Consider the following 22,402-nt stretch of genomic DNA (forward strand, 5'->3'; position numbering starts at 1 on the left):
CTACCTGCCAGGCAGGAATCTAAATCCTACTTTTCCCAGAGCTCCAGCTGCTGCCCCACAGCCTTTAGAGAGTTTTTCCTGATCAGTGACCCCTCAGCAAGGTCGCCTTCCTTTGAATGCCAAGAGCACTATTTTTCCTCTCACTGGACCACTGACCTCTGGCAGAGTTGTGTTTGTGACACTGTTCTATGAAATAAGGGGCCTTGATGAAAATGGGATAAGAAAATTCCCATGGGACTTGTTCCAACCTCTAAGGATGTTGCTTATTACATTTCAATGTTCTTTCTATGAGACTGTCAGGAGAAATTTCTTTCCTATCTCGGTATCAATGGCACGTGTGCTTCTGAATAACTACTTGGTTTTTATCTCATCACCCTGTGAACTCTATAACTGGATAATTTTGTCTTTTCACCCTGGTTGCTAGAGAGCTTAAGCCAAATTTGTGATATCTTTTTAGCAATTAGGTAGCATTCTATGTCGATGTCACTAACTGTTGCCTCTAGGTAATTGAGGCCGAAGACATGTTTTATTTGATTAGTTGGGGTTCTTAAAAATATAATCTGAGTGCCTTCGGGCTAGGCACAGTCTCTTGGTTGCCACAAAAACACCCACTCCCTGTTGTAAATACAAGTTGTCACTTCATATGTGTATGCTACCTTCTGGCCTCCTGAAAGTATTTGATTTTATGATTCTTCATCTGTGGTGTGCATTTAAAAATTTTTTTAAATGTTTTATTTAACCCGCTGTATACAAAATATTATCATTTCAACTTGCAATCAATGTTTTAAAAATGCTAATGAGTTTTTTTTATACTAAGTCTTTGAAGTCCACTGTCTTTTTCTTTTATTATGGTAAAATATACATGATATAAAATTCACCATTTTAACCATTTTGAAGTGTACAGTTCAGTGGCATTTTCATTCAAAGTATTGTACAACCATCACCACTATCCATCTCCAGAATGTTTTTATCTTCCCAACTGAAACTTTGGCCCCCATTAAATAATAACTCCCACTTCTCCCTTTCTTCAGCCTGTGGCAGCCATCATTTTACTTTCTGTCCCTACGAATCTGACTACTCTAGGTACCTCATATTGTAAAATCGTACAATATTTGTCCTTTAGTGTCTGGCTTATTTCACTCAGTATGATGTCCTCAAGGTTCATCCATGTTGTAGCATGTGCCAGAATTTTTTTCCTTCTTAAGGCTTAATAATATTTCATTGAATGTAATGCCACATTTTGTTTATTCATGTATGTTTTGCATTTTTATATTAGCCTTATTTCATTATTATTATGCTTGCTCTTTATAGATAAACTGCTTTTAATCCTTTTGTGATCAGGGTACAACATAAATAAGTACATTCACATTTTATACCCTCAGCAAGACCAGAAGCTCCTTAAAGACACTGCCCAGCCCAAACTTGGCAGAAAGGAGACGCTCACCACATGTATTTTAGACACAAGTCACACTGGCATCTATTCTGGGGGTGAGTGAGTATGGAGGGTGAGTGATGTGGGACATAAAAGCTGGGTCAACCTCTGGCAGTCTGGTCTATGTGTTTTATGATTCTGCATTCAGTCTGCTTCTTCCAGCTTTTCATGATAATTTTAGTAGTAGTGTCGTCAGCATATACTACCTTAAAAACATGGAATTGGGCACCCCTAAGGAAGGCGCACAGGCTGAGAAATTGCTCTTTCCGTTCTCCTCTCCTTTGCAGTCCGGCCTCACTGATGTAGCTTGGTGGGGACAACCCGGTGAGATCAGAGGAGACTAAAGTGTAAGTAAGGCTGCTTTAACGCTCAAACATTTCCTGATATTCAAATTTACTGCGGAATGCTTTTAAACTTTTACAAATAAAGATACCATTCAGTGATTTTAGGGAAAACCTGTAAACACCACCTAAAAAGAGAAGCTTTGCAAAAAACCTATAGAGAAAGCCAGGCTGTCCCAGGAGGCAAGGTTATATGAGGTTGATGACTTCTCCATGGTATAATTAAAGGGTGGCATAAGTCCCCATGACCCCAGCAGGCTTGGGGACTTCTGCATGCATTCTTTCTTTTGAGGGTGTTAACTCCATAAGGCTCTTGTGAAAATATTGCCTGGAAGGAGTGAGGCAGGGACAGGGCGGCACATCAGTGCAGATCCCATTAGAATCCCTTAGAATCTGGAAGAATTGCGGGTAGGGTAGAGGCATCTAATCCAACCAGTGGAAGCCAAAGGGACCCTTGCCCAGTCTGTCTTTGACCGAGCCTGGGCAGGAGCTGCTGTAGAGGTGGCGGCTCACCATCCACCCATGCCTCCCCTTCTCTGCACAACCCACTCTGGGTTTAGCAGCCTTGTCGTTAGAAGGGCCTTTATTTTATTGAGACCAAAAACCATTATTCTCTATAATTATTACCCTTGGTTCATGATTTGCCTTAACATACATACGTCTAATCTTAAATGTAAGAATTAGCTCCTGAGGTACCTGAAAACCAGATTGGTTGATTTATTGACACGTGCATAGAATGATGATGTTATTCAAGAAGCAAGTCTAAATGAGACTCAGTGGGGGTGAGGTGGAGTAGTGGAGGATGCCAGCTGCTTCAGCAGGAGTGCTGAGTGCCATGCAAGCAGCATAGGGATTTGAACCCGATTGATGACATTTCAGAAAAGAGTCCAATGGACCATCCCTGCTTTTCCTGGGTCCCTCCTACCCTGGTACTCTGGGTGCTAGAATTCACTGAATGATGGGCTAGAAGTTAGGAAACCTCAGATTTGGTCCCAGCTTATTTTTACTTAGGATCATTTAAACTCTTCATACCTTAGTTTTCTCATCTGTAAAATTGGGTTAATAATGCCCATCCTTTTTACTTCCTAGGGCTGTGATAAGGAGCAAATGGGACAATGCACATGAATTCTAGTAAAGATAAAAGGCTTTAAGGCATCTATGTCAGGTAACATAACCTGACTCTTTCTATTTTACTTTTCTGCCTTTAGTTTTCTTTGCATTATGTAAAAACTTATTTATAATCTTTTGTATAATATTAAATTATTTATATATTTTGATACCTCATATCTTTTTTGTAATATGGTGTGGGATAATTATAAACATACAAAATTAAGTATTTAATGGATTGTTAGCACTACTATTTTCTTAGGGAAATATATGGAATGTATTCTATAGGGAATATATAATACAGAGAATATATTATGCATAGACTAAATTATACATAGAATATATTATAGAGAGAATATAATGGAGAGAACATATTATAGAGAGACTATATTATAGAATATGTTATATTAAAGGTATAGGTTTTTGCATAAACACTTTTAAGAGTGCTGCTTTCTCTGCTAAATGGGAAAGTCCTTTACTTTGAAATGTGTGCCAGTTCTATAAAAAGGGAAACTCACCAGGAGCTGCTGCAGAGTGATATTTACAGGATGCAGGTTCTTGCCCATTTCGGCACTAGGAAATTCATTGCTTTGCTTCTGAGGTGAGGCCTGTCAATGTGGGGGTGCAGCCCAATGTGTGGCCTTTTATTTTTCTATTTTAAAACTGCCATCTGTAGAGTCCTTTGCAAACCTGATTTGTAGCTTTCGTTCCTAACAATAACTGTGTAAGGTGGGCTAGGCCTGCTCGTGTACTACAGATGGTTAAATGGGACCCTGGGAGACTGTCATGGGAAACACAGGCTAAAAGCAGGGTCCACCAAGTGTCTGGGTCCACATACTTGTTTAAACTCTCTGAACTCCAGTTTCCTCATCTATAAAGTGGGGAAAATAAAAGCAGCTACAAAACAGAGTTGTAATAATAATAATAATAACAACAAATAATAATAATAAAATACAGTTCAAAAAACTGTATAGCCACTTGACAGATATTATTATTGTTAAAGAAACTTCTCCACCCATACCCTTTTATCTGAATAAAGCTGCAACCCAAGCTTTGCTCAAAAGAGAATATTTTGTGTTGTAGGAAAAGGGGAATTAAAATAAAAATTTTCCCTATAACACTGGGAGTCTTTTTTCTGAACTTAGAAATGAAATATTCTTATGGACTTAGCTGTTAAATGAAAACACAATTATGTCAACCAAACCAAAAGTGGATATGTCTTCTGGTGTCTGACTTAAAAAAGCTGTGAGGACTAAGCCACCTAGTTGTTATTCGAATCAGGATGTGAGGCCCAGCTTGTGAACCATGATTCATGTGTAGGCTCTGAAGCCAGCAGTTGGTAAGCTGAGCTTCAACAAGAACTTTATCAAGGAAAACTGCTCCTTCCCGCAACCTCCACCCACATAGGGATATGCACCTTGGGCTTAGTTCTTGCCCTTTTTATGCACATTGTAACATTTATAATTTTACTCAAGTCCTGCTTCAACTCACAAAGACTCTCTTTATAGGAAATATAAGAGAAAGGCCAGAGCATTACTTAAGGGGTGCAACCAAATGCATCCACCCATAAGTGTCACTCTCACTGCTGTGCCACGGTTCCTGGAATTACACCAGAGATCCAGACTTTTGGGTTCACCAGTATTGTATTTCTTAAGACTCTGAGAGAAGTGCAAATATTATTCACTGTTCACAATAAAAAATATTGTAATGCCTATTTGCATGTGTATCTAGCACACCCTATTCCAAGGCCTCCATGAACTCTGCCCCACTTACCTCTCCTACCTCTTCCTGTCTCACTCTGCTCAAGCTCACTCTGCTCCAGCCTTCAAGGCTTTCCTGTTCATTGGACAAGCAAAGCTTGCCTTGCCTCAGGATATTTGCACTTGCTATTACTTCTGCTTAAAACATTCTTTGCATGGCTGCCTCCTTCCATTTTACAGGTCTCAGCCAAATTGCCAGCTTCTTAGCGAAGCATTTCCTTATTACTACCCTGAAGTAGCACACCTCGCTGAAGTTTTTTCTGTAACACTCCTGTTGTATTGCCTTCATAGCACTTACCACTGTGTCTCAATGATTTTAGCTTATGGAGGTGACTGAGTAACAACATGGAGAGGTCAATGCTATTGAAATAAGAATGTACTTACATTTTCTGTGAGAAGGGGGAACACCATCCCACATAGAGTCATAGGTGAAGCATTCATTTTTGGTCAAGAGTTCAGAAGCAAGAGTGAGGGGAAAGCCCAGGCCAGAGCCTTTATTGAGGTTTCTTTGGGAAGGGCAAGGCAGAGCAGAGCAAATAGCTTAGGATTGTCTAGTTTGAATAATTCTGGTGGACTTTGGGCTATACGAGTGGTCTCTAGTTGCCTGGTACCTGGCCTTGGGATGATTTAGGACAGGAGAAATATTGAGATGGTGTGTTAGAGTTGGATAAGGGGGATAGCAGGGCGAGTATAGACTCAAGATTGGTTTGTTTGCATATGAAAGGCGTGCTCCAGGTTGAGCCCTTTGCTATCCCTAAGAATCGGTTAGCCCTTCCAAGGGCAGTTGAAGTTAAAACATCATATGATTACGTACTAATTTCTAGTTATGAATAAATATGTCACGAGATGTAATGTGCAGCACGGTGACTGCCACAGTTAACAATACTATATTGCATATTTGAAAGTTGCTAAGAGAGTCGAGCTTCATATTCTCATCACAACAAAGATGTGTAACTACGTATGGTGATGGATATTAACTAGACTTGTGGTGATCATTTTGCAATACAGTTAATACTTGAACAATGCAGGGGTTAGTGGTATCATGCCCCTGTTCAGTTGAAAATTCATTTATAACTTTTGACTCCTCCAAAACTTAACTACTAATAGCCTACTGTTGACTGCGCCAATAACATAAACAGTTGATTAACACATATATTGTATATTATAGGTATTATATACAGTATTCTTATAATAGAGTAAGCTAGACATATGAAAATTATAAGGAAGAGAAAATATGTTTACTGTATTCATTTAAAAATCTGCATATAAATGGACCTGTGTAGAAGTTGAACCCATGCCAGTTCAAACCCATATTGTTCAAAGGTCAACTATATATACAAATATCAAATCATTACATTATACACCTGAAACTAATACAATATTAATGTCAAATATGCCACAATAAAAATAATTTTTTTAAATAAAAAATTTATGAGACAGAAAATTAAAAAAACATGATTAATATATACCACCTGAAATAATCTCATTCATTTATATATATATGTGTGTGTGTATATATATACACAATGAATCTCATTCATTTATATATATGTGTGTGTGTGTATATATATACACACACATATATACACACACATATATACATATATGTATATATATGTATGTATGTATATATGTATATATATACACATGTATATGTATATATGTATATATGTATGTATGTATATATATGTATATATGTATGTGTATATATATACATATATATATGTATATATATATTTGCTTACTACAGTAGAAAATAAGTTAACCCCATGAAGGTAGGAATGTTGTCCTTATTGTTCTTTACTGCATTGCCACTGCCTGGCATATAGTAAGTGTTCAATAAATGTTTTTGCACAAATGAACACATATGAGTTTCTAGAATCGAGAACTGTGTGGTTTGCATATTTACATTTCCCTATCCCACCTTCTTATACTTCCAAGCACAGTGCAGAGCAATAGTACCTATTATAAATAAAAAGAGTTGTTGAATAAAATTGAACTAAGAATGGTAATTTACCATTTTAATTTGTGTAGTTTCAAATAGGGGTAGCAAATTTATTCATTTCTCATAGGGAAGGTAGATGGAATAGCACAAAAAGAAATCATGAATTTTAGTGGGAAGAGATAAGATAAAATAGGATCAAGATATATGCCCCTTTCAGTTGGATTAGCATAGCATCTTTAAATATCAGTAATGACTCTCCCTCCCTCTGAATACAGAATATCTCTGCATTCAGGAGATATTTAAATTATCTTTTAAAATATGAATGCAACACACCAAGATGTTAAAGAGCATTTATTTCTAGGCAGCAGGTTATGAGTATCTTTCTAGTTTTCTGCATTTTCCACATTTTCTACAACAAACATGCATGATTTTTTAAATAAGAAAAAAACACAAAGAAATTAACATTTTGGTTATATTTTATTCTGGCTTCTACACTAGTTCTATTAATTTGTTGGCATAGATTAATAGAACTAACAAAAGAGCCTAAATTCTGCAGTCTTTCTAGATCCGTCTTTATTTATTAATGTCTCAGAATAAATGTGAATTCCTAAATTATCCTTCATGAAATCTATTCAGAGTTTCAATATTACCTTCAGTTAACGAGAGCATAGCACGTTACCATGTCATGCAAGAACAGAAAATAGCCTGGTAAATTCTCCATGTCCCTCTACTGATGTCAGCCCTGCCAACGTTCCTTACTGACGTCCCCAAAACTGACATTACCCTTTCATTGATGTCACTGAATCAGGAAGCTGAAAAGCTGTTGCAAAGTGACTGTTTCTATTGCAAAGGTTTAAAACTTTAGAGATTGAAAGGTTAAAGTTAAAAATATGTATTTTAATTTGAACAACAGATGGCCTTGGAGTGACTACAAGGCTGAATTAACTCTCGAGGCTCTATGACTGTTTGTGGAAGGAAAAAAAAAAAAGACAACCAAAACCCTTAAAAAGCCCACACTGGAACACATAGCTCAAGTGCTGGTGACATCAGCAGAATCTCTCTGTTGAATTAGAGTCCCGAATTTGGCTTCAGAGCCATCTGTTAGCCTCCAGATAGAATAATCTTCTATGAAATTATACTGCATAGTTTCACTAATGAACCTTTTCAATTGTCAGGGCCTCAGCCTCACAGCTGTCTCACCTCCTGCGGCCACCCTGGTTCCCTGAGCCCATGAGATACACAAAAGAATCAACTTGCTAAAGTCCACCACGGAGCTATAGTTTGGAAAGATGTGTCCTGTCTTAGATGGAGTTCTAGGGAAGCAGACTTTGAGATGATGGGGAGGTGCATGGAGTTTTATTAGGACATACCCTTGTAGGGAAATGAGGAAGACAGCGTGGGGTAGAGGGGAAAGCTGACCCATCAGCTGGTGCCTCAGCCTCAGCCATCCTATGAGCGGCTCTATTGCTGAGAAAGCGCTTCAGAGTTGTCTCAAATTGAGTCACAGGAGCCAGGTCCTTGTATCCTCACGCCAACTGTCAATGGACACAGGCTGTTCCCTGAGAGCATCACCTTGGATAATATAGCTCCCCATGGCTGAGACCATTTCCAGTGAGGGACTCAGCCAATATTCCCAATAACTGAGGGAAGAGCACTTTGGCCTTGATAAGGAGATCTGAATACAGCACTGTAGTCTCAACTCCACCCAGATCCCTCAGTGATTGTGACATAGGCACCGCTGGAACAACTTGTACCTCTTAATCTCCTGACTTCCCTCACAGGCTTGGCCACACTTCTATCCAGGACCAGGATATCTGAGAGGAAAACCTCAGTTACTTGGAACATTTAGATATTCATTCAATTATTCTTTGAACACTACCAACCACATGCTGAGGATCAGTCCTCTCTTTCAGGGAATTAAGGGAGGGGGCTAAGAAGTGTTGCAGGAAGAAGGAACGCCATGTGTGGAGGCCTGCAAGCAAAGGAGAGTATTGATGAATTCAGAGAACTGAAATCAGAGCTCAAGAAAAATGGTGAGAGAAGAGCTGGAGATTGTGAAGGTTGCTGTCTCTCATACTACAGATCTTTGGGATTTGTCTTGACGTCCATCATTCCATCATTCTTTCACTGCTTGGGCAAAACACTTTGGTGTCATCCTTGACTCATCTCTTTCACTCAGATTACACATCCAATCTGTCATCAAATCCTGTTTGCTTTTACATATATATTTTCCAACCACTTCTCATCAGTCCCATTGCCTGCACTCTGGTCCAAGCTTCATCATTTTTTGCCTAGATTATTGAGCTAGCTTCCTAATTGGTGTCTCTGCTTTTGCCTTTGCCCTTTGGTAGTCTGTTCTCAGTAAGCAGCCAGAGTGATCTTATAAATACATCAATTCAGATTATCTAATGCAGAGTAAAAGCCAAAGTTCCTATAACTGTCAAGACCCTACTTACCTGATTTATTTCCCCCCACCATCCCCGCTCTGACTGCCTCCTCCTCTCCCACTCTGCTCCACTGGTCTTACTGATCTTCAAAAAAGCCAGACGTGCTCCTACTTTGGGATATTTACTTTTCCTTCTTCCTAGGATGATGCTACCTAAACATCAAAAGAGCTAGCTAGCCCCTTCATTTCCATATCTTTACTCAAAAGTCACTTTCCTAGTAAAGCTTTTCCTGGCTACTCTATCATAAGTTTTAGTATCTGACAGATGGTATGTACCTTAACAATTATTGAGTAAATGGATATGCTTTGGAATATTTTTCTAGATAGTTAACTTGCAGATAGCAAGTCTGTCTTACTAGGAAGTAAATCTTTTTATTTTAAATTTTGAGCGTGTTTAGTGGACAGCTTTTTAAAACCTATCACGCCATTATCTGCAGTTTTGAATAAGCACAATTAGTTTTGTGTGCTGAAGCAGGGATGCTTTTAGAAGCTCTTGAGGTATTGGCCCCAGTGCTAAATAGTCTCTGCTTACTGTGTCTTGTGTCTGCGTGTTATAGTTTTCTTCCTGTTTTGTCACTTGACTAGTAGGCTTTCAGCTGTAAGTATGCCTAAGACTTCTCCAACATATCAAACTAGGCAAGAACCAAAGACATTGGCCTAGCATATTACAATAACTGGAGAGTCAAGATTCCTTGGTCAGCTAAAAAGTGTAGAGCAATGGTCCCCAACCTTTTTGGCACCAGAGACCAGTGCTCCTATGAGAATCTAACGCCTGAAGATCTGAGGTGGAAATGAGGCGGTGATGCTAGCTCTGGGGAGCAGCTGCAAATACAAATGAAGCTTTGCTTGCTCACCCACCACTTACCTCCTGCTGTGCAGCCTGGTTCCTAATAGGCCACTGACCGGTACTGGTCTACTGCCCGGGGGTTCCTCTGGCGTAGAGGACTGGGAATGAGAGAACCTAGATTCTAGCGTAGCCACTAATAAGCTCAGTGATGTAGGGAAGGGAGAGAATGGATCATTATGGAGCTGTTATTTTATTTGATTCACATAGTAACTGGGTGATATTTATATCATTTCCATTTTACAGATAAAGAAACTAGACGATGGAAAATTAATCTGTTCAAGATCAGATGGCTTGCCAATAATAGACTCAAGATTGATTCTAGGTTCTCTGACTCCAAATATTATGCTCTCTTTACCATACTGAGGTAGATCACTATTTATTTCTTCATAAGAAATGTCAAACCCATCAAATCAGAGTAACTATAATCAAAAATAGTCTCGTAGACCATAGGTTGATTTCCTGCAAGAATAGTGGTTAAGAGAAGGGATAAATGTTAAGCAGATGCAGATTAATTTCTGGCTTCTACAAGTCATTTAAACTCTCTAAGCCTCAGTTCTCTCTTTCGTGAAATGAGGACAATAATAATAATACCCAGATCGAAGGGCTTTTGTGAGTTCTTCTAGAATAATATATGTAAAGCATTTACATTAATTAGTACCTGGTATATAATAAGCACAGTAAATGATTGCTTTATTATTATTATTACTACCAAAGTATGTGAGTTTTCCCCTTGACACCAGGCACCATTCGGGGAGCTTTGGGGCCATTTGTATAGACATCAAAGACAAGGGTAGAGAGTGGAACATAAGTCAGCTGTGCAGCACTAGAGTTAACAGAAAAGCAGTGTCATCCTGGCATGGCTATAAACATGTACAGAATATCAAAACGTGGGGAGAAGCTAGCCATCCTACAACAGCAGGGATGAAGTGCTAGAGTCCACTGGCTTGGGCATTTTGCTGCTTTCACCGGAAAGCTCCGAGCCTGGGTTGCCACCAGAGCAGGTCTGAGCAGTCTCTCTTTTAGGCAGAACATTATGTAGATTGTATTACATGGCTGTAAATTGATCAGTGCATATTTATGTGCAGTCAAGCATCTGAGTTCAAACAATTGGAATGTTTAAATAAAATTAGCAACTTGTCCCCTTTCTACAGTTTTCTCTCTGCAGGATTCCATTCAGAATCCTTCTGAGAAAAATGTCTTAGAGAAGTAGTAGGATTCTAGGATGCCCTGAAACTTCATTCCTAAGGAAGACGCAGCTAAAAAAGACCTCCATATCTGCTGCCCAAAAATATGCCAGAGAAAGCCCAAAATCAGGGTAATGGTAATGCAGACAGGAAGTTTAATAGGATGAGTATGTGTTCTTGAATGGTAAACCTTGCAATGGGTGCACATTCAATTCACCCATGGATTGAGAATCAAAATCTGCCTCCAAAGGCTCAAGTGTGCCGGTTGGCCATAAGTCCAATAACATGAGGCAGAACTTCGCAATTATATAATGGTTAAGGGATTGGAATAAAGATTATGGAATCACACAGACCTGACTTTCAAATCTCAGTTCCTTTACTTACTTATTTTAAGAACTTGGTGAGGTGACTTAACATCTCAAACATTAGTTTCCTCTTCTTTAAAATGGGATAATAACACCTACTTGTGGCAAATGGACCCAAGCCTATCTGCTTACTCATAAATATTAGATCTGCAAAAAATTATTGTTATTAGGTTCTTTTTGGAAGAGAATAGGTAGCCTGTAACAGTTACAGGTAGATGAAGGCTATAGATTTCCTCTTCCAAAATCTCTCTATCAGGTGCTATTTTATAATGAAAGCAAGTATCAGGCCAAGTTCTCAAATTCTGCTGCAGGTAAGTAGGCACAAAACAGTCATACAACTCATTCTGAAGGTATGACAAAGTCTCTGTGATTCTCTTTAGGCGACTGTCACAATTTTTAGAGGTACAGACAGGAAGTTTAAATTTCTAGTAGGAGCCAGTTAACACAATCCTTTCTTTAGAACCCTAAACTAGGGATTCCTTTTTGAAGCAATTAGGCTATGGGGTGACTAGATTTTTATATTCTATTTTAGTAATGGTGTGAGAGTGTACCTGTACAATACTTTTAGCCAATCCAGCACCTGGAACTCTCCTCATTTCACCAGTGAAAAATGATTTCTAACATTCATTATGCTAGTTAATAAACCTTTGGTGTTGACCAGAGATCATGATCGCTAAAGGACTAAAGTAGTTTTGTAGTAACTGTCTCTGAAGTATGTAATTCTAACGGGGTCTTTCAAAGGCTAATTAGTTATCCTTAGAATTGTTTTCCTGATTAGAATATTAATTAATGTAAACTAATTGGATATTAATTAATTGAATATTAAATAATTGTGCCAAAGTGGTTTTAATTAGAGAAATTAAGTAGGATAATTAACTAAGGTGTAGTGTGAAATACACACACATGTGATCTATTCTGATATCTTTCAAAGTTAAAGACAACATAGAATATCTCATAGAATTAATTTATGCATGTTAGGGACTTCATGCCCACAACATACTAAATGGCAGCCATTAACGTTAGATAAATTTGTATTTTTAATACGAACATTAACAGAGTTTGGGCCAGTTAAGGGCATCCATTTTGGTGGTTGGCTAAGAGTGGTAGAACAAATCCAGTGGAGAGTGACAGCCTGTCTGGAATTGTGGAATAAATGATACCCCCTTGGTAGCCACCAGAAATGCACTGATTGTAGGGGAGTTTTCCGGGGGATTGAAATACTTGTGTGAGCAGGTAAGGGTGGGTATAGCAAGCTTTAGATACTAATGTTAATGTGATATTATTAGATGTCACTAGATAGTAAACTCTATAAGGACAGGAAATTCTTCCACTTACCCCCCTGCTATATCTCAGTGTTTAGAACAGTGTCTGGTATATTGTAGCTGCTCAGTCAATAGTGTAAGTGGATAAATAAAATAATTTTAAAACTCCATTCTGGTTCTCTTGAGGATGTTCAGAGCCTAGTGCTATGCTAAGCATAAAGTAGATGCTTAATAAATGTTTACTAATTAAAATGAAAGAAAGAATGAATAATCAGTTGAATGAACAAATGGAAGAATTTCCTAAAGGGTATTGGCAAACCAGATGAGAACAATGCTTCATGGAAATCCAGCTATACTCTATTTAAAGCAACTGCATTGACAGTACTTTGGATAAGATGGTATGACTATAGTGGCATTATAACCAAATCAATGTCCCTGCCTGAAGAATACCGGTGGACAGATTCATACTGACCTGAATGAAGGGCTCTTGTGTAGTTGTTGGAAGGCTCTCTTCCAAGCTTGTCATGATTTTTGTTTAGAGGTTGTCATTTTCCTTTCTTTATGGTATTTTTCGATGAACAGAAGTTCTACATTTTAATGATCAAATTTATCAAATTTTTTTTTTTTTGCTTTACACATTTTGTATTTGTTTAAGAAATCCTTTACTGCTTTTCCAACTTTAAAAATATATCCTTCTATATTTTTTACTAAAGCTTTAATAATTTTGCCATTCTCAAATGTCATTAATCCACTGAGAATTGATGTTTTGTGTATGGTGTGAGGTAGGAATACAATTTCATTTTTTCTTCCATATCATTATTACTCTCCCAATCATGACTTAAACAATTTTATTAAGTAGTCCGATAATTGCCTTTCATCATTTCGAACTAAATTTTTGACTAGAGTTTTTTATGGGGGCAGGGGGACAGTTGCATGTTGCATAAGTAATGTTAATTTCATCTCCCCCAACTAATGTGAGTGGGAGCTTGTGGTTAGGAATTTGGAGTGAGGTGTCCTAATCTCTCCCTACTCCCCTTACCAGTTCCATTTAGAGTCAAGTCTGAGACAGGCCAACACTTTCTTTTTGTCTCAAGTTTATTTCTCATCTAATGAGGATGTCAGCATTTGATGTGTGAGGTCCCTTCTTGATTCTAGAATTTTTATTTTCTCATTCTGCTTTGTCTTTTTCCAACTTTGCACCTCTTGTGTGTCCCAGTAAAACCAAGGTTTTGGGCTATAAGAATAGCAATTTTAGTACTAGACGATGATGATTATTTTTTTATTGTTGATTCTGGCCTCTTGGATTTTGAAAATTCCCTTTAATTTCCTGACAGATCATCCATGCATTAAAATATATTTTAACAATTTAATTCAAACTTTTAGGTATTCTGTACCATGAAGGAGACTCTAAGGCCTAGTCTTTCCTGTTGAAATAGAAGTCTATGGTTTTTTGTATTTAAATCTTTGATCCATGTGGAATTAATTTTTAAATATTAAAGGGTGTGCTAGGGATCCTGCTTTATTTTTTCTAAAGTCTTCAGTTAACCAAATTATTTATTGAATAATTTACAAGGTGACAGTCATACTCAACATTTTATAGGGAAAAGAACATTAATACAAATATTAATAAGACATAGTCCTTGTCTTGGAAGATCTCACACCTAAAGATCTCACATTAAACAAATGACTCCTATATTACCATTTGCCAATCTGCATTGGATATGATCACCTTTTTGTATCACCAGGACCATTTGAGCTAGCAATACCTCCATCCCTTTGTAGCTCAAGATATTTACATACATACATATACTACTGAGAGTATAGTGAAGGATACATTAACAATTTTTTTCATGTTCATTGTTGTATTCTTATACATGGTAGGAAAAGTTGTACTAAATTTAAATCATATTTTAAATTTCCTTGGCAAGTTCTATATTTAAAGGGATTTACTTTGAATTATTTTCAAAATCATTTCAAAGAGTGCATGATGACACCCTAATTTTTCTGTGATGCAAATACAAGTTTTCATTTACTAGGTTTCTTAATGTAAGATATACTTGCATAATTCAGGTTCTTTTCTAAAAGAGGAGAAAAATATAAGGAAACTAGCATTTTAAAAGCAAATTGATGTGTGTTTTTAAAAATGCAATTGTTGGAATACAGACTTAAAGACATTTCTTAAGAATCATTTACATAAATTGAATTTGCTTGCCTCTACACGCAAGGCAACATTTTGGGTGATTTTTTTTTCAAAAGCTAATTTTTAAGCTTTGTAGGGTGAGTGCCAAATGGTATTTTAAAAACATACATTTAAAAAAAGAAGAACGTGCAGTTTTGCCTGGAGTGCAGATGGAGCCTGTGTCAATTGAAGGCATTTTGCCTAAGGACACAGAGAAAATCACTCTTTCATAAAGACCATCAACTCCATTTTTATGTTTCTATTCATCTTTATTTGTGGAAGGTGGAAAGGAATTAAATAGACTTAAAGGATCAGTTATTTCAACAATCTCAAAGCTCAAATTTTATATCAATTATGCTGCAAAAATTATTGACCTTCAAATTTAGTAATGAAGGGATATGGTAATTGTTGGTTATTTCTTATTACTTCTCTTATTGATTTATTTCTATTGTTTACAGATAGGGTCTAATTCTATTTCATATCTATATCTAATATATATCTCCTATAGCTCCTAGCCTTGATCCCTACAGCACATGGTATATTAATAATTTAAAATTGATAATAGTAATTCTCATTATCAAGTGTTACCCTATGCCAGGCATTGTACTAAAGAATATAGAGGCATCATTTCATTTAAACTACAAAACAGAAATGAGGAACCAGATAATGTTGGAGAGATAAGAAGCAGAGACAGGATCTGAGCATGGACTTTGATTTTAAATTCTTTCCCTTTACCATTTTGAGGATATTCTTTGTAAAAACATGTATGAGAAACTGCTAGTAAGAAGATGGTGTAAGGCTTAATTTTTGACATAGAAATAAATATGGCTATTACATATTGCTATGTGCAAAACTGGTTATAAGACAGTGTGTGCTTAGGATCTCATTTTAATAAATTTGTTTAATAAATTTATCTTTATTAAAGATAAATTTGTGCATGTGTAAAAATGACTGGATAGACCCCTAAATGTTAATGACAGTTACCAGTGATTTTAGAAATATTCTTTCAATTTTTGAATGTCATTTTTCAGTCATGGTTCTTTATTGCAAGTAAAAACTCCAGAAAAATAAAAAGCAGCAGCACATAAGTGGGATTTTTGGTTTTAATATCATATGCTACTGTATCACATATAGATTATAATCTATGTTTTATTATAAAGCCAATTCTCATATGATCATATATTGAGATAAAATTAATCCTACCTGGCAATAATTTCTCATTAATTTTCTATTTTTAAAAAATGAACTCATTTTTGTCTGCCTTTCCTGTTTTATTTAGCCTTATTGTGGTGGTGTCGAGCTACAGCAATCCCTGCACAAATAGGACTTTATTGGCTCACATGACTGGAGTATAGAGGTTCTAATGTCATCAAGACTGGACCCCCTTCTCTGTGATTCATTTGCCTCTGCTCTCCTCCCTGTGACAGGCTTGTTCTGATTCTGATTCCTTATCCTTATATAAAAAGGCTATAACTATTATAGGCTCCACATCCTTATCCTGCTCTCTTCAGAGGAAGAAAGACCATCACCTCTGATAGCTCCTAGAGAACCATAAAGAAGCTTCTTTCCCAGAGAAGCTCCAGCAAATATCTCTTTGTTTCTTATTGGACCAAGTAGATTTACCTGTATATTCCTGACCCAATTACTAAAACCAGTTCTCCAAAGGCAAATTTAGATGCTGTTAGTGGGAGATGAAGAAAATTGAGGCTGGAGAAGCCACATTCATTAACTCATTCTTGTTGGCTTTCAGATTCTGGCTCTTTGTAACCACTTCCCCTCAACTTCTCCCTCCCCCAAAACACATTCTTAACCTTCTCTTCATTGTTTCAATGGCTTTATTCCACTTATCTATTTAACAATTTTTCTCATTAAAGTTTTTATCCTCACATTAAGAGCTTGACGTTGGCCACAACAGCAAATTCAAACTCTAATATCTCTTTAAATTTTTCTCTCCTTACTATTCATTACCTCTTGATTGATCATCCTAAATGAAGTTCTCATTTTGCTCCCTCCTGCTGAAAATCTTCAACGGTTCCTTGTATAACAGGTAAAGTTCATTCACCTTATCCTGTAATTTGAAAATGTCAATAATCTGGCCTTATTTACAATTTAACTGTTTCTCTTGATCTTCCCCTTAACTATTCCAAAAAGCCATATTCTTTCTAACCTCCGTGACTCTGAAAACACTTTCCTTCCTTCTGGAAATCCTTCTTTCTATAGATCTGGGTAACTAAGTAACATTCCATACAATGTACTTCTGCGTACTCATGCCTTTCTGCATAATATAACTGTTTATTAAACACAAACAAGAGCAATATTTATATAAGTGATAATGCATCAATTAATTTATTTATTGATCATGCTGTATAAGGTCCTGCACAAGCAAGTGTCCACCTGCCTCCCAGCTTCATGCTACATTACACCCTTCTGTTTCTTGCTTGCTACACCTTTGCCACACAACAGATGTTCAACACTGTTTCCTGTTTAGGGAGTCTATATACATATCTTCCTTTCCTCACCTCTTGACCTGAATAAATTCTACTCATCCTTTAGTTGTCTCCATGAAAGTCGTGTCTTTAGGAAAACTTTCTTTGACTTCCCAAAGTAGATTTAGTACTCCTGTTACATGCTATTGTAAGACCCTTTACTTTTCCTTTATGAGACTTATTTCAGTTGTAATTATTTATTCATTTATCTCTTTAATGCCTATTTCTCCTAACATACTCGAAATATCTATTATAATAACTTGTACTACTGAGCGCTCCATTCTTTGTTGAATAAATAATGGTGGATACTTCTTCCCCACTGTGGCACTTTTTTTCACTTCACTGGTTAACAGGCACTACTTAATCTAATATTGGTTTTATCTTTAGATAAAACAGTGCACCCAAATCATTTCATTATATTTAGAATTCTTCCAGGAAATCGATATCAACTACCAACTCTAGAACTTTGAAAGTAGCTTTACTTCCAGCTCTTCTAGGTCCCTTCTCCAGTCCTTGATCATCTTTCACCTAACAAGTGAATCGGTCCTGTCATATAACATTTAAGAAGAAACCCTCATTTGCTTTACGTCCTGTTCTATGTCTTCTTTGGACAATGCATAAGATGAAAGATTATAAATATTACATGAGCATATCTTCATCATGCCTGCACTTTTCTAATTAATAGGGTGTGTGTGTGTGTGTTGTGTGTAGCCATTCCCTTAGTTTCAAATGAGATCTAATAAAATGCTATTTTTTTTTAAATCAGATATCAAAAATCCAATTAACTATTGATGTGGATGCCAATATTCTTTCAATGTGGTCATTCTTTTTGACTATTTCAAGACCTACTTAGTTAAAATCTCATACTAGTTCAACTGAATCTACAAAGTTTCAGTATGAATTTTGGAGAAAATAATTTTAGGTATTTTCTTATCAAGTCTACTGTATCTTTTTACAAGGGTTATGGAGACAAATGTTGCTCTTGAAGAAAATGAAGACATGGGAATGATGTCAATGACCTCATTTTTCTTTGTAATAATGGAAATATTTTAAATCTTGATTATTCAATATGGTAGCACTAGCCACGTGTGGCTACTGAGTACTTGGTATATGGCTAGCGCAGCTGAGAAACTGAATTTTTAATTTTATTTAATTTTAATTAAAGAGTCACATGTGGCTAGCGGCCACTGTATTTCACATCACAGCTTTATTTGCTCAAAGTGATGGATGAATGGGATTCTAGATTGTAAAAAAGGAAACAAGTGACTGTTAATTCTGGTTCTCTCTCTCATTTCTCACGTAGGTAAGGGGACTATTCAAAAGCAGAAATTTGTTTCTAATAGCATACTCTGGCTACACGGGACATTACACGCAGTAAAAATTATACATCATCTCGTTTGAAACATTGAAAGATAGACTTCCATGAAAATAATTTGTTAAGCATGTTTAAACAGATACGCTCAATTTCTTCTCTCTAATAAGGCTCAGATGCAGGGATGTTTAAAGGGTTCCAAATCATACCAATAATATGAGCACGTATTGTGCCTGAATGTTTGTGGAAGTATTACATATCCACCCAGCTCATCACCTGTTAAGTCACATCTTTGTTCAGTTTTCAAGAATGAAATGATTCATAGTCATTTTATTCATGGGAATCGATGCCAGTTCATTTCTAGGAGTTCAATCGCCAGCTTCTAGAGTTGAGAAACAAATATTTTATTATAAACAGGCTATATGCAGAGCTTTGTTTCTTGTTTCCCCTTGGAAAAGTATCAGTAATTTCCTGTTTGATCTAATAAATCAGTGTCTGGGGGAATATTTATTGATGTCATTTTTGTTATTCCCTGCAGATTTGATATGGAAATATAGCCTGGTCACATTCAAAACAGTAGATTAGTATGAGTAGTGCCTCTCTGCCTGTGGTAGGCCCCACCCCTCTGCAGTAATAATTTAGGAGTGTTTTTACCCAAATACAAGAGAACTTCCTTTGTGAAAGACAGATTTGGAAATACACTGGGCAGAGCAGCTGGAAATTGATGATCTTAAACCATTGATTTTATCACACCCATGTTTAAGTTGTGTGCTGTCTTCAGAGTTTCATCCTCCATTCAAAGCTCTCTGTAATCAAGCAACCCAGACTTACAACGTGAATCACACTGCAAAGGCCCACATTTAAAATTTATGTGAATTTTAATAAAAATTAATATCAAGGGCAGCCTTTAAGGCAAAGAGAAAAGGAGACCATTTCACACACACACAAAAAGCAACGTAGCACTCTGAAAGAGAAGAGAGGTTTCCTGTCTCGAGTTCATACTGCTGTGATTTTATATTTAGGAACAATTTATTCATGCTATTGCTGTTTTTCGTGTTCTAATTTCAATTATCTCACCATGTACTTACTGGGCACCTACTCTGGGCAAAACACTAGGCTCAGTGGTGCAGGAGGGTCTGTTTTCAGCCTGCATTTATTTAAAAAAATTCCCACTCGACCAAATGGGAGAAGATATTTGCTTATGATACATATGACAAGAATATATATACATATACATAGATACATATATCCAGAATGTATAAACTCATACAACTCAACAACAAAAAAAACAATCCTATTAAAAAATGGGCAAAAGACCTGAATAGATATTTCTCCAAAGAAGAAATACAGATGGCCAATAGACACATGAAAAGATGCCCAAGGTCACAAATCATCAGAGAAATGCAAATTAAAACTACAATGAGATATCACCTCACACCTGGCAGAATGGCTATCATCAATAAATCAAAGAACAACAAGTGTTGGTGAGGATGTGAAGAAAAGGGAAGCCTCATACACTGTTGGTGAGATTGCAAATTGGTACAGCCACTATGGAAAACAGTCTGGAAGTTTCTCAAAAAATTAAAAATAGATATGCTTTTTGACCCAGCAATTGCACTTCTGGGTATTTATCTGAAGAAAACCAAAACAATAATTCGTAAAGATCTATGCACCCCTATGTTCACGGCAGCACAATTTACAATAGCCAAGATATGGAAGCAACCTACATGCCCATCAACAAATGATTGGATAAAGAAGGTAGGTTCATATATACAATGGAATATTACTCGGCCATGAAAAAAATGAAATCCTACCATTTGCAATGACATGAATCGACTTAGACGTTATTATGCTGAGTGAAATAAGTCAGACAGAGAAAGATAAATGTCAAACTAATCAAAAACAGACTCACAAATATAGAGGACAATTTGGTGATGGCCAGAGGGGAGGTGTGTTAGGGGGTTGAAAGAAAGGGGTGAAGGGTTAAAGAAGTACAAATTAGTAGTGGATAGATGGTCCCGGGGATGGGGAGTACAGCATAGGGAATGCAGTCAGCAGTAATGTAATGGCTAGGTGTAGAGCCAGAGAGAAAGAGCAATCAGGGGGATCGTTTCATAAACTGTATAAAAGTCTAACCAGTGTACTGTATACTTGAAGCTAATAATAAAATTTTTAAAAAGTTCCAAATGCAAAGTTGAGAGACTAATACAATGATCCTCCGTATACCCAACACCGAGCTTCAATAATTAGCAAACATTTGCCGTTCTTGAATTATTTGTCCTTTTCTGTTGTAGTTATAATTGCTAACTATCTGAAAGCAAATCCCAGTTTTCATGCCATTTTCTCCTAACGGATTTGTACACATCTCCCAAAATTATTAGCCTTTTCTTCCATAACCTCAGTGCCATAATCACACTCAATAAAATTAAGAATATTTCTTGGTATCCTCCAACAATCAGGCCACATTTAAATTTTTCCATTATTCAGAAATGTCTTTTTAAAGTTGGTTTGCTCAAAATAGGAATTAAACAAGGCCCGCATATTAAAGTAACTCAATCCATATCAAGTCCTACTATCTATTGAATATTATATTATATTATAAAATATATATAATTGGCATGTTAAAGAAATCAGGTCAGCTGTCTGACCGTCCCTACACTCTCAAACTCTAAATTTTTTCATTTACTTCTTTGTAGTGTCATTTATCTTGATTCTTCACCCCTCTATTTTCAATAAATGGAAATTTAGATGTAAAGATCTAACTATATTTAAGTTCAACATTTTTTGAAAGGACTATTTCATAAGTGGTGCTGTGCACTGCAATAAATGTTCCATTACATCAGGAGGCACACAGTGTTGATTATCCCACTCTTGAAGCATCCCTCCTCTCCCTCCGAAAGTTAAGGCTGACCTTGGACATTTAACCTTGTAGAGCCTCAGTTTTCTCATATAGACAATGGGAATGATCATAGTATATACTCCTAAAGTTTGTTGTAAGGAATAAATCATGTAATCTTTGGAAAGAATATAACATTGTGCCTGGTACATTGAAACACTTAAATGTTAAGTGTTTGTCAATAGTTAATAAGGCACTCGAAGTGCTTAGTATAATACTGGTCTATGGGGTACTTAATAATGTTAGTTACTATCGTCATTATAAATAATTTTGGCTGAACAAATCAGGGAAATTTCATTCAGTAGACAATATTTAAAGGATGAAAGGAGCATAGATACCAACATACTAAGGTTACAAGAAATCTCTCAAGTATCTTTCTAGGGCTAGACTGTGAGATTCTAGATGGAAAGAATTCCTGTATCCAGTTCATGGACCCTGATAATGGGTGATATAAAAGACCTTGCACAAAACTCAATTTCAGACCTTTATTCTGGTCTCTTATCGATGATCCCCTGCCCCCACCTTTATAGCACCCATATAACAACAAAAACATTCCTCCCCTTGCCAGCTCTGGCCACTTGCCCCTCCTACATCCACTACATAGATAGCTTGGGCCCTTCATTTTTACCAATAAATTTGGACCTGTCCTTCATGCCTATCTCCTTCAGAAGGACATTTCTGAGACTTTTTCACCTTAAATCACTCTTTTCCACTTTTCATCATACATGTCACTTAGTGTTTACCCATCACCTTGATGCTTATACTTTACAAATTTGTAGATTGTCTTGATATCTAATAACTCCCTACACTTCCATCTCATTTCCTGCAATTAAATTTTGA

The sequence above is a fragment of the Pteropus medius genome, unplaced genomic scaffold, assembly GCF_902729225.1.
Source record: "Pteropus medius unplaced genomic scaffold, Ma_sr-lr_union100, whole genome shotgun sequence".
NCBI lineage: Eukaryota > Metazoa > Chordata > Mammalia > Chiroptera > Pteropodidae > Pteropus > Pteropus medius.